This window comes from Pinus tabuliformis, chromosome 3_1 (assembly GCF_031772625.1).
Source record: "Pinus tabuliformis cultivar Carrire ecotype Pingquan chromosome 3_1, CPIR1, whole genome shotgun sequence".
NCBI lineage: Eukaryota > Viridiplantae > Streptophyta > Pinopsida > Pinales > Pinaceae > Pinus > Pinus tabuliformis.
The window spans coordinates 275076390-275091169 of NC_142301.1; positions in this window are offsets into that span (position 1 = coordinate 275076390).

Genomic DNA, 14780 nt, shown 5'->3' on the forward strand with positions numbered 1-14780 from the left:
AACCTACAGGATTCCCTGTATTTCTACAGGATACAACCGAGAGAAAAACGATGGGTGATGAAGGTGATGGAAGGCTTAGGGAAGGTGGTTGGTGGATGAAATGAAGCAAGAAAAATCCTAGGATCACTCAGAACTCAAAACCAAGGTTAAAATATGGTTGCCTTTGCTCAACATGCTTGGAGAAGTTTCCTTGTAAAATGATGAAATTGGTGAGGGTCTTAGTGAAAGAAAGGAATGATTATGGATGGATGAAGTTTGAAGGAGGTTGTTGGCTATGAGATCTCTCTTTACTTTTGAAACACCTGCACTGCATCAAACATTGATATTTTCCCAAAAATCATGTAAATAAGGAGAATTTCAATAAGCTAGGAAAACAGATTTTAATGAGCTAGTTGTCTACTTCATGCATGAGGAAAACTTGTAGAATAATATGGAATCATTGATGAGATATAATGTAAAGTTGAATATGGAAGAAATGATGAATAGGTCCTACTCTTGCAAATTGATCAACTGTTGGCTTAAGTACATAAAACTCTAAATTCTATGAGAAAATAGAATTATGAGAAAATAGACTGACACTTGCTCTTATACCTTTTGATCTTCATGACTTGGCTGCTTGTACTCTGAGCTAGTGTGATTGATGGAGGAATATTCAAATATGGGAGGAGTAAATGAGGAGGATTTATCTCCTACAATCTCTCTTCCTTGTCCCATTTGAGTTTCAACCTTTAATCTTGGAAAAATTCCCTGATTTTCTCTCACAAACCTGCATTCAATTCACATTAGTCCACTAGGAATACTATCTCACTTTGACTCATCTCATTAAACAAAATATAATTGAAACATGTAATAAACTGTGAGAAGAGTTGATTTGAATAAGTAAGGAGGTGAATTAAAGTTTATATATTTACCCAATGATGAGGCTCATCAAGAAGCTCTGAGCCCTTGCCTGTTGAACCTATGTCAATTGGGACACCATCACCCAATATACAAACCCGAGCCAGTCGAAAATGTGCCCCGCCTGTGGCCTTTGCAATACTGCAATCTGGGGCCTCAATACCGAGTGAGGGGACGATGACCCAACCATACATACAATCAATGCAAGTGTTGCTCGCTTGGTGAGATCCCTGATAGTTGGAACATGGATGCACCCCTCATCATCATGGAAAATTTTAGGGGCTAATGTTTGCCGAGTGGGCTAATTTTCCATGATTTTTGCACAAAAAAGATTCACCAATTTCCAATTTTATAAAAGACGTTTCACAAAAATTTTAGAATATAAAATTATTTTACCTTAAAAATCGCCAACATTATATAGAGACTATATATAAAATCATTATAAATTTGAATAATTTTACAAATATATCAATAAACATTTTATATTTTGCATATTAGAGATTAGTGAGATTCACGAATGTTTTTAAACTTCAAGAAAATTTTCCATCCTTAAAATTTCCCTTGCTCATCATAGGGGTTGGGCCCATCGTGGCCCTATGCCTCTGCGCAGCTATGATTATCTACATGCCCAACCGGCAACCGATACAGCAATACCTCGAGGCAAGACACCAATCCAGTCACGAAGTATATATCTACTGAAGGAGTAATTGGTAGATCAATTTTTCTGATGATGAAGATCTGACAAACCACATCCCATAATCGAATCAAAAAACGTAGGAAAGCATCATGTGACCTCAAAATGGTGTTCTGAAGGAACTTCAACAACCCCCAATGGGCCAAGGTCCTGCTCACAGTAGTAGTTGCAGTGACAACCTCACGAAGTGGCTCCCAACCCATCTCTCACCATAATATCCTTCCATAAAGGGTGTCAAAATTTAAAAAACCAGCCGCCTAGGATGCCAAAATTAATAATCTCTAAACCACACATTTTTCACCATCATAGGTGCATAGTAGGTATGAATTTTCTTCGAATAAATGTGCGACATGCACGTTGGAAAGCCCATAAACTGTGATGACCGCATTTTGAGGGCCACGCTCCTACTCTCAAAGAAGATGCAGTGTTGTGCACTTGTATTCAGTATTGATGCGCGAACATTGTGACATTGGGAGACCGAGCCGTAGCGTCGCCAAAACAATGGTGCCGCAACTTTTTGCCATCTAGCCACACTACTAGTTCTATTGTGAGCCCTTTTCTAGCAGCTTAGTTGTGTGTATCCATGAAATACACATGGACACCATAGGGCTAAGGCTCTGTCGCCCACGCGAAGAATACTTTTCACCCTAGAAAAGGTGGTATAGGGCACCCCTATATGACCTACCTAAACTAGTCTACGAAAAGCACAAAGTATGAGTTATCAAGTCTAACATGTCTCTCCCCGTGTGCATCCCAAGTGCTCAGGCTGACTGTAATGCCAAGGAACAACTCTAGGAACAACTTTGGCATCTCAAAATAGAAAGTACAAATGAGGTGGCATAGGACCCACTTTTCACTATATATCACCCTTTTTGACATTTTCCAGAGCCCAATACAGGAGCTCGTGACCTCTATTTTTATAACCGGGAGAGACACAAGGATCAGGACCACATCATCTTCATTATGGTACCTTATGTTCCATTTCAACCCCAAACTCATTTGGGCCTGTTGCATCCTCATAAATTTACTTCAGGTGTGCCTTCTCCTGTTTTTTTATTATTTTTGCTTAGCCCATTGTTTAGCTTACAATTTTCTTTATCTATATTTTTTCACTTGGGGTGTTAGCCATTGAAGCATGTACATCAACAAATTCTGGCTAAAATCAACACCCCGGTGGCCATCGATAGGGCAGTATCATTCATCACTCAGCATGATAGGCTTCCTACCAAGCTATGCATATCTTGACATCATTTCTCTAAAATGCACCATAGGGTCCATCATCTAGACCACAGTTACCACCACCTCACCTTTCAGATGGTAAACATCCATGTCGATTGATAGAACCTCCTCACTCATGGAATACCTCATGTTATAGACCCCCAAATCTTATTGGAATCCATGACCATATATTCAGTCCTGTGAGCCACATTAATTTCATATCATGAATATTATCCTCATTCACCTTTTCTTCACTTACTGCTAACCTGCCCTACTCCCGGGCCACCTTACTCATTTGCGACAGGTAAAGGCGAACACTCTTCCAAATTCTACATTGGACCCATCATTCCTCCATACAGAATAGGTTCTTTTACATCACTTCATTCACCTCATAAATCCAAAATTGATACCAAACAATGGGGCCCCTACACTCTACAAATAAATTTTACATCCATCATCATATAGGTCATTGTTTTCATGGGGAACCCATCTCTGTGTGTGTACATCCAAACCACCTTTACATTCTTTTGGAAAGTGTACATGTTTTTTAGGAAAATGGTTCCCTCACATATTTTCATGATTTATACCTAGTGGAAGTCCCTAATCGCCCTTTGTTAGAGCTCGCACATGATTCACATTCGTTCATCCTCTTCACACCATTCAAAACATACTCACACCTACCCCATATGTCTGATCGACTCCAAGGCCACTAGCCTCAGAAGAATTGTTTTGACTATCACCACTCGTATTATAGCTTTGACCTCAGGCAAGTTGTCCATTTCCATCCATATCATCATCTTTCATTACATGCCTCATTGACCCACCCTATTACAATTTGTTTCACTACACATATTGATTTCCTGAATTAAAATTTCGCGTGGTTAATGCCTCTTTCCCGTCGACTTCAACCAGAATCTTCCAGGATCAAGGAAGTACCTTGGATGCTTCCCCCCCTTTTCAAGGACATATTTGGGTGGCATAATGGGATTCGTTATTTCTCCTTTGATTTCATCGACCCCCTTGACATTTGGCACCAACATAAGCTCTCATATCAGGGTGGTATCATTCTTCATGATCGTCGCAGTTCTCTCACTTAGTTGAAGGCCCATGTATCACTTAGAACCTCATTCAATAATGCTTACATGCGTGAGAGGTACCCAGAGTCGAAGACTCGTGCATCATAAGCACCCCACTCCAACAGTGGTTCACATTTTCTTGATGCATGGGGGCACTTGATTATGTCTATGTGTCAAAAGCGTCCTTGAGGGGGTCAATAGTTATCATCATCAACTACCAACATGTCATCCATATTTCCTATCTAAGTGTAATAAACTGTCACTACTAATCATAAAGAGCATGGTACATTCCTGCTTCATACAAGAATTTTTTTCAGACCATGGTTATCTTTTATCCTCAGTTAAAGTTGTTTCTTTTCCCACATCCAAAACAAGCTATTCTTTCTCTCCATTATTTGATCAGAATCTCAATCAGAAAAGAAAACATGATGTATTTCGGCTATATGATTGCTCCTATCCTGACATATTAGGGGGAAAATGTTAAAACCAAAAAATCATACACATATTTGTACAATCCAGAAGATGCCTAGGATCATCCAACAGAATGCGCAAGTGAAGATTTCAAGTTGAAGACATTATAAAGCTAAAAAAAAAAATAGTTTCTCTGAATGTCCAATGTATATGGTATTTAAAATTGATGTTAACAAAAATTTGTCTTCGATAGTTGTGCTATGCATGGTATTTTCTTTGATAGTTTCGTGGTCGAAGGAATGGCCAACTTAGTAATTTGAGACCACATCCCACACTTGAAAGACGTTTCCCTAACATGGTCTCAACCAAGGACAACCAAATTCAATCCACCCTAATGATATGCATCCCTCAATGGAATCATCTTGTCCTAATCACATCATCATCATTCATGAAATAAGAGAGGGAAGATGGATACAAAAAATTCTATATAAAAAGGGCATGGGAGAACCAAAATATGAGACAATGTTATGTTGGCCAAATTGCTATTAGAGAAAACCTCCATTTCATTGTTCAAACAAAAGAAGTAGAGAAGTGGTGGAAGAATTTCTTCTTCGCAATCCATCACGTTGGTGTAGACATGATTCCACCATTGAGAGAGTCTTGATACTTCTTGAATAGAGAGGAGAAGCTTCCAAAGAAAGTGAAGAAAATAACCTCCTGACTGAGGATTTTTTAGCACCATTGCTCAAAGAATTCTCTTCAATTGTTTAGAATTCTACTATTTGTATTCATTTCCTACCACCAATAGTAAATAAAGGGAGACATTTTCCATAATTGTGTTCACTTGTTTGCTCCATTAAGAATTTTTTATGTTTTCATCTCTTTGTTTTAGTTTATGTTTATGTTTGTATTGTCTTCATCATTTGCAATACTTTGTTTCTTCATGCTTGTCCACTGACAACAACCAAACTGCTTGTTTTTCTTTGCAGGTAACAACCTACTACTAAGAAGGTGTATTTTCATACATCATTGCTACAAAAACACTACAACAAGAATGAAAAATCCACTAGTTTATTTTCTTTAATCTAATCAGTTGCTTTTGCGGGACCTTCTCTCTCCATAATCAACTTACAAGGTGTTCAACATCTCTCTAGAATTTTTGCAGGAGCTTTTGGACTTGTTGTTGGATGAGAATCTTGCTAATTCAGAGTTTTTTGTCAATCGCATGGATTTTTCTCAAACAGATGCAACCACACGTATGTGAATAAAAGATCTCATGTTGTTTCTAGAAAGCTAAAAAATCCTTGTAATTTCTCATTTTTTAGGTGATTGGAAACATTTAATGAATACCCTCTGTAAATTTTTTCCAGCCAATTTCGATTACTTAGTTTCTCTCCTAATCACAATTAGTTGGGTAATTAGATTATCTTTACTTTTATTTGCAATTCTCATATAGCCTAACTAGGGGGGAAAATAACTGGCCAAATTCCACACATATTTTTGAATCTATTTTTCTAGCTTTTGCAAATCACATAGCTTAATTAGTAAAGGAGTAAGTAGCCTCTCATCCACAAATATTGTTAGTAACCAAAGTATTATTTCACTTCATTAATTTCATGACTAGGACCAAGTCTCATTACAGAAAGCAAGTAATTTTTGCTTCCCTTGTGTCTTTTAGGTGAACTTAGGCTAGCATATGAAAGACTTCCTAATGCACTTGTGTTTTCCATCTCCCTTTAGTCACACATTGTGTAATAGGAGAAAGAGTAAGCAACCCATTATCTTCATATCATTTCCTTTTCATGCAAGGAACTATTGAAATCTAGTGTAATTAGGAGGATATTGAAACAAATCACCGAATATCCACATCCTATCACACTTTTCATGCTCACTTGATCACTTGCATGCAATTACACATCACACAGTAAGGTTCTATAAACTTTGTATTGGAAGGCATAAAGTTTCCAGAGATTTTGATACTTAGTTTATTTTAGCTTATATCTCACACCCTAAAGAAAAGTAATACCCATAAAAGAAACCATAACTTCAACCAAGTAAATTCCCCAGAGGGGCCACCAAAGAATTTATAGCTCAGGTTAGGACCATTGGGGATAGGAATCCCATAAGCCACCATGGTCATGTTACATCTATGAGACATAGCAGTTGAATTTTTAGGGATCTTAAAATACTTCAATCATCCCACGAAAAATAATACCCAAGTATGGCAGAGACCCGATTCATAGGGGTTCGGCTTAGGTCCAATGTTTGTGGTACTATTTGGGGCTACCAGACCTATCTAGTGCTTAGTACTGGTAACTGGTTACCAAGAAGCTAAATACTCGAATGCTCACACCATCATTAAAAATGTGGGAGACAATGCTTTTGAGCTCAGTATCCCCCCATTTCTTGGCTTGCAATCCGTATAAATGTGTATTGACTTCAACCATACTTTCCACCATTGGTGGACATAATACACATTGTTGAGAAGTTGACACCAAAATATCTCAACCAGGACTACATCGAACAAGAAAAAACTTATCAAATCATGAACACATAGATCAAGAACACCCAAAAACAAAGAATATAACTATATCGAGTTGTTAAAGCTGGCCAACTCTTGCGCCAAGGTAAGTGGCTCACCGGGGACCAAGTTTAGTAGAAATTTCCCTATCCCATGGAGGCACTCAACACAATGGGGACCATTTCTTCCTAAGGGGGGAGGACTAATCCAAGTGGATATTTGTTCCCACCCACCTATTCCACTTGGATGCCCAACATTGTTTCTTTCATTTTACTTAATTGTATCACAATTTACTATTTTTGGCGATTTTTTAGTTCTTGAACTTCCGGAGCTATTTTGAGGCCCTAAACAACATTTTTTTTGAAAATGGAAAAAATTGTTTCCTACAATAGGAGTTTTCAGTTGAAATTTGTATATTCAGATAGATATTTCTTACGAGGAATCATATGCATCAAATGGAAATCGTATGCGAAATTTATGACCCCGAGAAGTTGGTGTACCAACAAACCCCAACAGGGCCCACAAACTTTTGTCCCTTCATCTCCTAGGGTTAGATTTTTGGATGTTTGGGGTATTCCCTTATTTATAAATAATAAAAAGGCTCGTGAGCCTCATTTTAACATAGTTCAGAGGCATTTAGCTGCCACATCTCTTTTTAGAGATAAGCTACCATCGCCCGAGCTAGTTTGTTTCCATTCTGCATGTAAATAATTTTTAGTGTGAGTCTGGATTTAACTCTTTTAGTGTGAGTTGTTCTACAATGTTAGATGTGTCCAGTAATGGTGGAAAGCATGGCTGAAGGTAGTCCACATTGAATACTAGGTGTAGGCCAAGGTTTGGTGGAATGCTAAACTTGAAGTAATTGTCTTCTATATCCTTGGCGATGGTGTATGGCTCATATCAAAGTGGACAAAGCTTGCGGTGGGTCGTAGTGAGATGTAGCCAAAATTTGTCACCCACCTAGAACTTGCGTGGCACCCAATGCTGATCATGTTGCTTCTTGTAATTAGCATTGGATTTATCCAATATGTCATGGACCTACTAGAGGATGTGCTGAATGCACTCAATGAAGCTTTTAACCCTATTAGCTTTGGACTGGACATGAGCTAAATCTACCTGAGTAGCTACAAATGTTATGGCCACATGAATGGGACATAGTGGTTAGAATCCTAATCCCACCTGAAAGGGTTGTGGCCAATAGAGATATGGAGGACTTTGTTGAAGCTGTGCTGGAAATAAGAGAGGTTTTCATCCGATGTGCATGTATGATTCGAGTTGTACATGCGCAAAATGTGTACAATCATCTTGTTGATGACCTATGTTTGGCCATCTATTTGGGGGTGGAAAGTCGTGGACTTAGTGATCACTTGGTATCCAACATTGGCAAGAGACTTGACCAAAATGTACTTTGGAACCTATTATCTCAATCTAAGATAATGGACTTTGGGATCCCATAGTGTACCCACAATCATTCAACGAAGAGATTAGAAGTGGCTTCTGCTATGATAGTCTTTTTCCAAGTCACCAGAATGGCCATATTAGAGAATTTGTCGACGACCATGAAAACAAATTTGTTGACATGCTTAGTACAAGGAAGGCCTGACATATAATCCATGGAGATGGATTCCCAAGGTCAACTAGGAGTAGGAAAATGAGTATATAGGCCTTGCTTCTTGATGGTTAGTTTAGAATTGGTGTAGGAAGTGGAGGATCTAATGTAGTTCTCAACATCCTATTGAAGGTTTTGCCAATAAAAATACTTATGTAGAACTACCACTCTTTTCTCTACCCCGAAATGTTCAATGACTTGACTATAATGCACCTCCCAAATAACCTTGGCACGCTCGCTTGAAGGTAAACAAAGGTGTCCTAGGTGGCATAACAGTTCATCATCGAGGTGAACATTTGGAACATACTTCCCTTCCAGGAGCATATGGTATGTGTTTCCAAATTCTGGATCAATCTTGTAAAGATACGGCCACCCTGTAGTCATGTGCTTGCAAGAGTCAAGCACAGTGGTTAGTGCCATGACCGACGGTCGGCTGAGGCAGTGCGCAACATTGTTGGTGCTACCCTTGTTGTACTTAATGTTCAATTCGAGCTATTGCAGGTATGTGGAACATTTCTGCTGGTGATCATTCTACAACTTCCCCTTTCTCTATATGAACTGTAGAGGTTGGTGGTTTGTGTGGATGACCATTTCCTTCCCCATAATGTAATTATTCCATTATAGGAAATCTTGCACAATGGAATACATCTCTTTGTCATAGGTGGGATACTTTTGGACTGTGTCATAAAGTGTCTCACTGTGATATGCCAATAGATGCCCCTATTGATTAAGAGTTACACTAATAGTATAGTCGGAGGCAACTGCCTCGATCTCAAATGGATGTTTTTGGTCTGGTAATGTGAGCACTAGTGCAAAGTAGATGTGATGCTTCAAATCTACAAACACCTTTTTTTGGGATTCAAACCAAAATAACTTTTCTTTCACTCCTCCCATGGTGACTTGACTCAAAGGCCAAGTGATATGAGAGAACCCCAACACTAACCTGTGGTAGAAGTTAGCAGGACCCAGAAAGATATGGAGCTTTGTTAGAGTGGTTAGGGCTGACTAGTCCTGAATGAATTATATCTTGGATGGGTCCACATGCACACCTTGCTCATCAATGATGTACCCCAGATATTGAACCTGGGTGATAACAAATGTGCATTTCTACAAAGTGGAATGCAACTTGTGTTGTCACAGGGTTTGAAGGACCTATCAAATATGGTGGAGGTGATCTTCCCAAATCTAGATGAAGATCAGAATGTCATCCAAACACACCACCATGCATGAGTTGGTGAAAGGTCACAAGATGTTGTCCATCAACCTCATGAAGGTTGTGGGGGCATTCACTAAACCCCAAAGGCAGGACCAACCATTCGAAAAGGCCCTCCTTGGATTTGAAGGTAGACTTCTACACATCAGAGGGGTTGAACGGTGCCTGGTGATAACCAGACTTCAAGTCAATATTGCTAAAATATTTGACCCCCTTGAGCTAGTCTAGAATAATATTAATCCATGGGATTGGATACCTATTTTGGACAGTGATCTTTTTTAGTGCCCAATAGTCAATATAGAGTCTCCAGGTCCCATCCTTCTTCTGTACCAACATGATTGGGCTCCCATAGGGTGATGAAATTGGTCCGATGTGCCCTTTATCAAATGGATCTTGAATTTTCCTCTTGATTTCATCTTTCTCCAGAACAGAGAATCGATAGATCAGTTCCATTGGGTAGCGGCACACCTGGGGTTATATTGATGGAGCGCATGACCTATTAGTGTAAAGGTACCCCTATGGGTGAGGTGAAGATGTCCCTATGCTCCTCCACAACCCTTTCCATATACTACTAACATGTGGAGGAGGTCTAGAAGCCGTGGCCATAATATTCTTCTTGCCCTGAAGTCAAATCATTAGGAAAAAAAATTTCTTGGTCTGGGAAATGATCTTATTGCATTTCTTTGTAGTGATTTAAGAAATGGCAGTAGGAGGTGATACCTCTAGTATCCTATACAACTTATTTCCAAAAGTAATAATAATAGTGCGAAGCCTAGACTCATACACAACATTCCACTTCCACAAGTATGGTTGGCCTAATAATACATCACAAAATTCAAGAGGAGAAACATCACATAGTACCTTATCTGTGAAGGGCTTGATGCTACAGGGAAGGTGGTTTTGTTGGCTGACATGGAGATCTTGCCCTTGGTGAAGCCACCAGATGGTGTACGACTGCGGGTCTGGTGCGGTCAATAGGACTAACAACTTCACGACCTATGCTAAAATAAGGTTCTTTTCACCCCTGCTATCGACAATGAACTGTAGTGAAAAATCCTTTACCCACATCTCTAAGTAGAAGAGATGCTCCCCATCCTATGGATATACAAGCTCATCCTTCTAGAGCTTAGTGGTGGCAAAGGTGGCACTTGGCTCTGGATCGATAATCTAAGCTCAATTACATAATTCTTATACCCTTTCTCTTAATCCATTTTATATTTCCCTATCACAATCAATATGTTACATGATGAAATATAATTAAAATAGTTGATTATGGGATGGATGTTGTATTGTCATGAGTGAATTCATTTGCAGGTGATATCATTGTACCATGACAAGATCATGTCATAAGGGTCACTAAGGAGAATTCACAAGGAGGAAACTTTCCGAGATGAGACATAATATGTTATCATGGAAGGGTAAATGAATCTTGAACCCAGTCAAAGGGATGACAACTCATGTTGACGTGGAATGTTCCAACAATTATTTATACCCTTTGGAGGGTGGAGATAGATTACAAGAAAATATCTATCATGACATTGATACATATGAAGTCATATTTCACCATTGCCAAGTCATGGCTTCTCAAAGTTTCACCACAAAACTCATATGTGTCAATGTATTTTTCCACATCACTTGTAGAATGCAATTATGTAATTTTTTAGAAATGAGTGTTATGCTCCTATACCAATAGGTGTCATATTTCATGATTGACTTGATTAGCTCCACAATATGTACATACCTTTTCTTATTTCAAAGGTTTTCCATATTCTCAAAAAATAAAAAAATTTAAAAAATGTAAAGAGGGTATACCCTAAAAGAAAAATCAAAGGGTGAAAAGATAAATGGTCAAAAGAAAAAATGAAAAGAAATGAACCCCAAATAGAAAGGACCAGGAAAGTGTGCAAGTCAAAATGCCACTACTATTTCTTTTTCTGTAAATGAAACATCATGTACAACTTGTTGAACTCTTTATCACAATTGATGAATGGTCAAATAGTTCAATCTTGGCCAGTTCATGTTTGAATTTCCTGTTTTAGAGATAGAGAATAAAAATCTGTCCAAACTGTTTAAACTTGGCAGATAAGTAGATAGGTAGAGAAACAAAGGAGCTCAACTGCTAAATCTGAGCCCTTGGAAGAAATAAGTGCAGATTTAGATAGGCTTATCATGCAAAGAAAAGAAAAGCGGAAAAGGGTTTGCTAGTCCAAATGCACCCAAGGAAAAAGAATAAAAAATGGTAGGTACAGTAGGCTGGGTAGGCATTTTTGATGTTGCAGAAGTATACTTGTGATTGGTTTTGTCTCTCAAAGATCTTCATCTTACTATTATCACAAGTAACCATGGCAGTTTTATATTTTGGGGCAACTCAAGCAAAACATGACTAACTCCCTTTCATTCCTTTCCCAAATCACTTACTAATCTCCCCCCAGAGATATTGAGATCTACTTAATATCACCAAATCACTCCATCCCATTTCATAAAAAGCCTAAGTAAAACCCTTTTTACTTAGGAAATTGTACAAAATCACATAGAAACTTTTTTTCCTTAAGCCTAAGTTTTTAAACTTTATAACTTAGTGCTTATTTTTATATCATTTCTCATATTAACTATTAACATTATTGTATAAACTCCCTATACTTATTCCCCTTTCCTGTATTATATTAATATATGCAAAACCCCAAAACTTTATTATTCCCACCCCCGGCTAAACTATATCCATATATTCTTGTTTTAAATGGAATTATAGGTTTATTTGAAACCTTATAATAACCATTTCCCACACGCATGAGTGATTAATTAACCCCACGTTAATTAATAACCTAACTAAAACACCCCGCCAACCAATCAACACAGCCCCAATATGATTTATTAATATTTATTACATGGCCCCCGTGCCTTAACCATCTGTCACCTCTGACGATCGCTAACCGTCCGATGAATAGCCCCAAATCCAATGGCCGAGATCTGTATCGCGCTCCATTCCGTCACTGAGAATTAATGCCCAGGAGACTGGCAGTATCGCAGCTCGTACCCGGACCCGTGTCACACCCTCGTGCTGCTCGCGGCCCTCCCGTCCAAAACAACTTTAGCCCAAAAGTAGTCAAGGGTAAACCACTTACCGCCCTCCCGTTAACCATCCGCCACATCACTACCATGTCACCGTACTGTACCCTCCACTACGCGACAAGATTTCCCATCATTCTCACATCATCCACTCAATAAATGCCAAAAACACCCACCAAATCGATTTTCGTTAAATAAATGATAAAATGTCATTTTCACCCAATTTCCTGCTAACTGTGCTCCATGCAAAATACGTCCAATCGACTGTTCTAGCAGTTAGCTCATCACCCAGGCAAGAAACTCTAGCATCGTGCTCGACAGTCCACCATTCGACCTGGAAATTCACAGTTTTACCTCCGCAATCCATGCATTTATCCATTTTTACCCTGCATACTAGCAATTTCACTTTTCCACAGAGAATTCTACTTGAGAAAGCCAACTTTGAGTTGAAATCAGTCTATCTAGTCCATAAAAGACTCCTAAAAGCTGCTACTTAGTTCAATTCTCCACAGAAAGCCCAAATACCTAGTTGAATACACAAGAACGAAACATGGAAGCCCCCATAGCCCTGAATGTCGCACCCATGAACGCACCTCATAAAGACTTCGATTATCTACCCTTGGCCGATAGAGATTTCCAAATAAAAGACTTAACTGGTGATAAGAATCATCTTCAGACCTTCTGCCAAATCAGAGATAGTCATCTAAGCAACTCTGACATTTTTGGACTATGGGAATCAAACCTTCCCATGTATTTTCTTCCCTCAATCCATGATTTCCCAGATATCATTCACCAATGTTGTGCCAGCTATGACCCTGTCCATAGAGTAGTTATGTCACCTTCCCAAACTGTCCTTTTTTCCATAACTACTGAATCCATCAATCAGATGATATATTTCCATTCCTTTGAGCCCCTTGCTCATCTCTCCATGGGCTTTTTTATTGAAAAAGCTTCTCAATTGCCCAACTCAAAGATAGCTTGCATCGCCTATATGTTCATGATACCAATGCACCAACCTAAAGGCCCTCCTCTTTTTTTGTGTGCCTTTTTTACTGAGACTGGAAAACTCATTCTAGATATGATATCCTTGGTCTTGGGATTTAGATCCAGTGAATATGTGGATGATATCACCCTGGTTCTATTATCTATCTTTACTCCAAGACAGCCCCCTGCTGTCAGGTATGACTATCCCACTTTTATAGCCAACAAAATCCATGACCAATTCCTGAATTTGGATAGAGAAGGGGTTTTCAAATACATTTCTTATATATACCATCTGTTGTTATATTATTAGCCAGACAGCTTTCCATTTCCCATCAGGAAATTGGACTCAAAGGGAAATCGGAGGTCTGTGATCTTTTGGTGCTCAATCTTCCATGATTGTGACTCCCCTTATCCTATAGTGAATTCATTGACTTATTTGTACACCCAGCCTCCACTCTGTTGATAGGAGCTCCTCCTCCTAGAATTACTGGCTATATGAAGAAAATTTTACAACTGTCCAAACAGTACAGGATAGGTGACTGGTACCTCTACCAGAATCAAACTGAAATTACAATATATGGATGTGAACTATGTCCATTCAAGTTGCCTAGGTATGTGCCTATGAGGTTATTTGCATTAGAATACTTCAAGTAGCTCATCTATGCAGACTTAACCCACTTTTGTAATGTAAAGAAGAAGGCTCAGCTGAGAATCAGAAACCAGTTAGCCCCTTATGTCATAAATTCTAGGGATGTGTGGAAAGATGCTGAAAATATCTTAGAAGAACACCTTAAATTCAAGAAGAGTTTTCAGTGGGTGCCATATGACCTATGTAGTTTCATAAGTGACAGACGGGTAAGAAACAGGCTATCAGTGTATGTACATCATAGGATCCCAGAAGTTTAACAGTATGCAAATAAGGAAGAATGGGTAGAAGGGACATTAATAGAGCAAATTAGTGAACAAGAAAAGAAGGAAAAAGCTATGAAATATCTTGAAAAAACCCTTGACTTGGACTCTTTTGGACATGTATCTTTCAAGTGGCCTCAACAATTAGGAGTTGGGACATCCTCTGTTGGAACTTCTCAGCA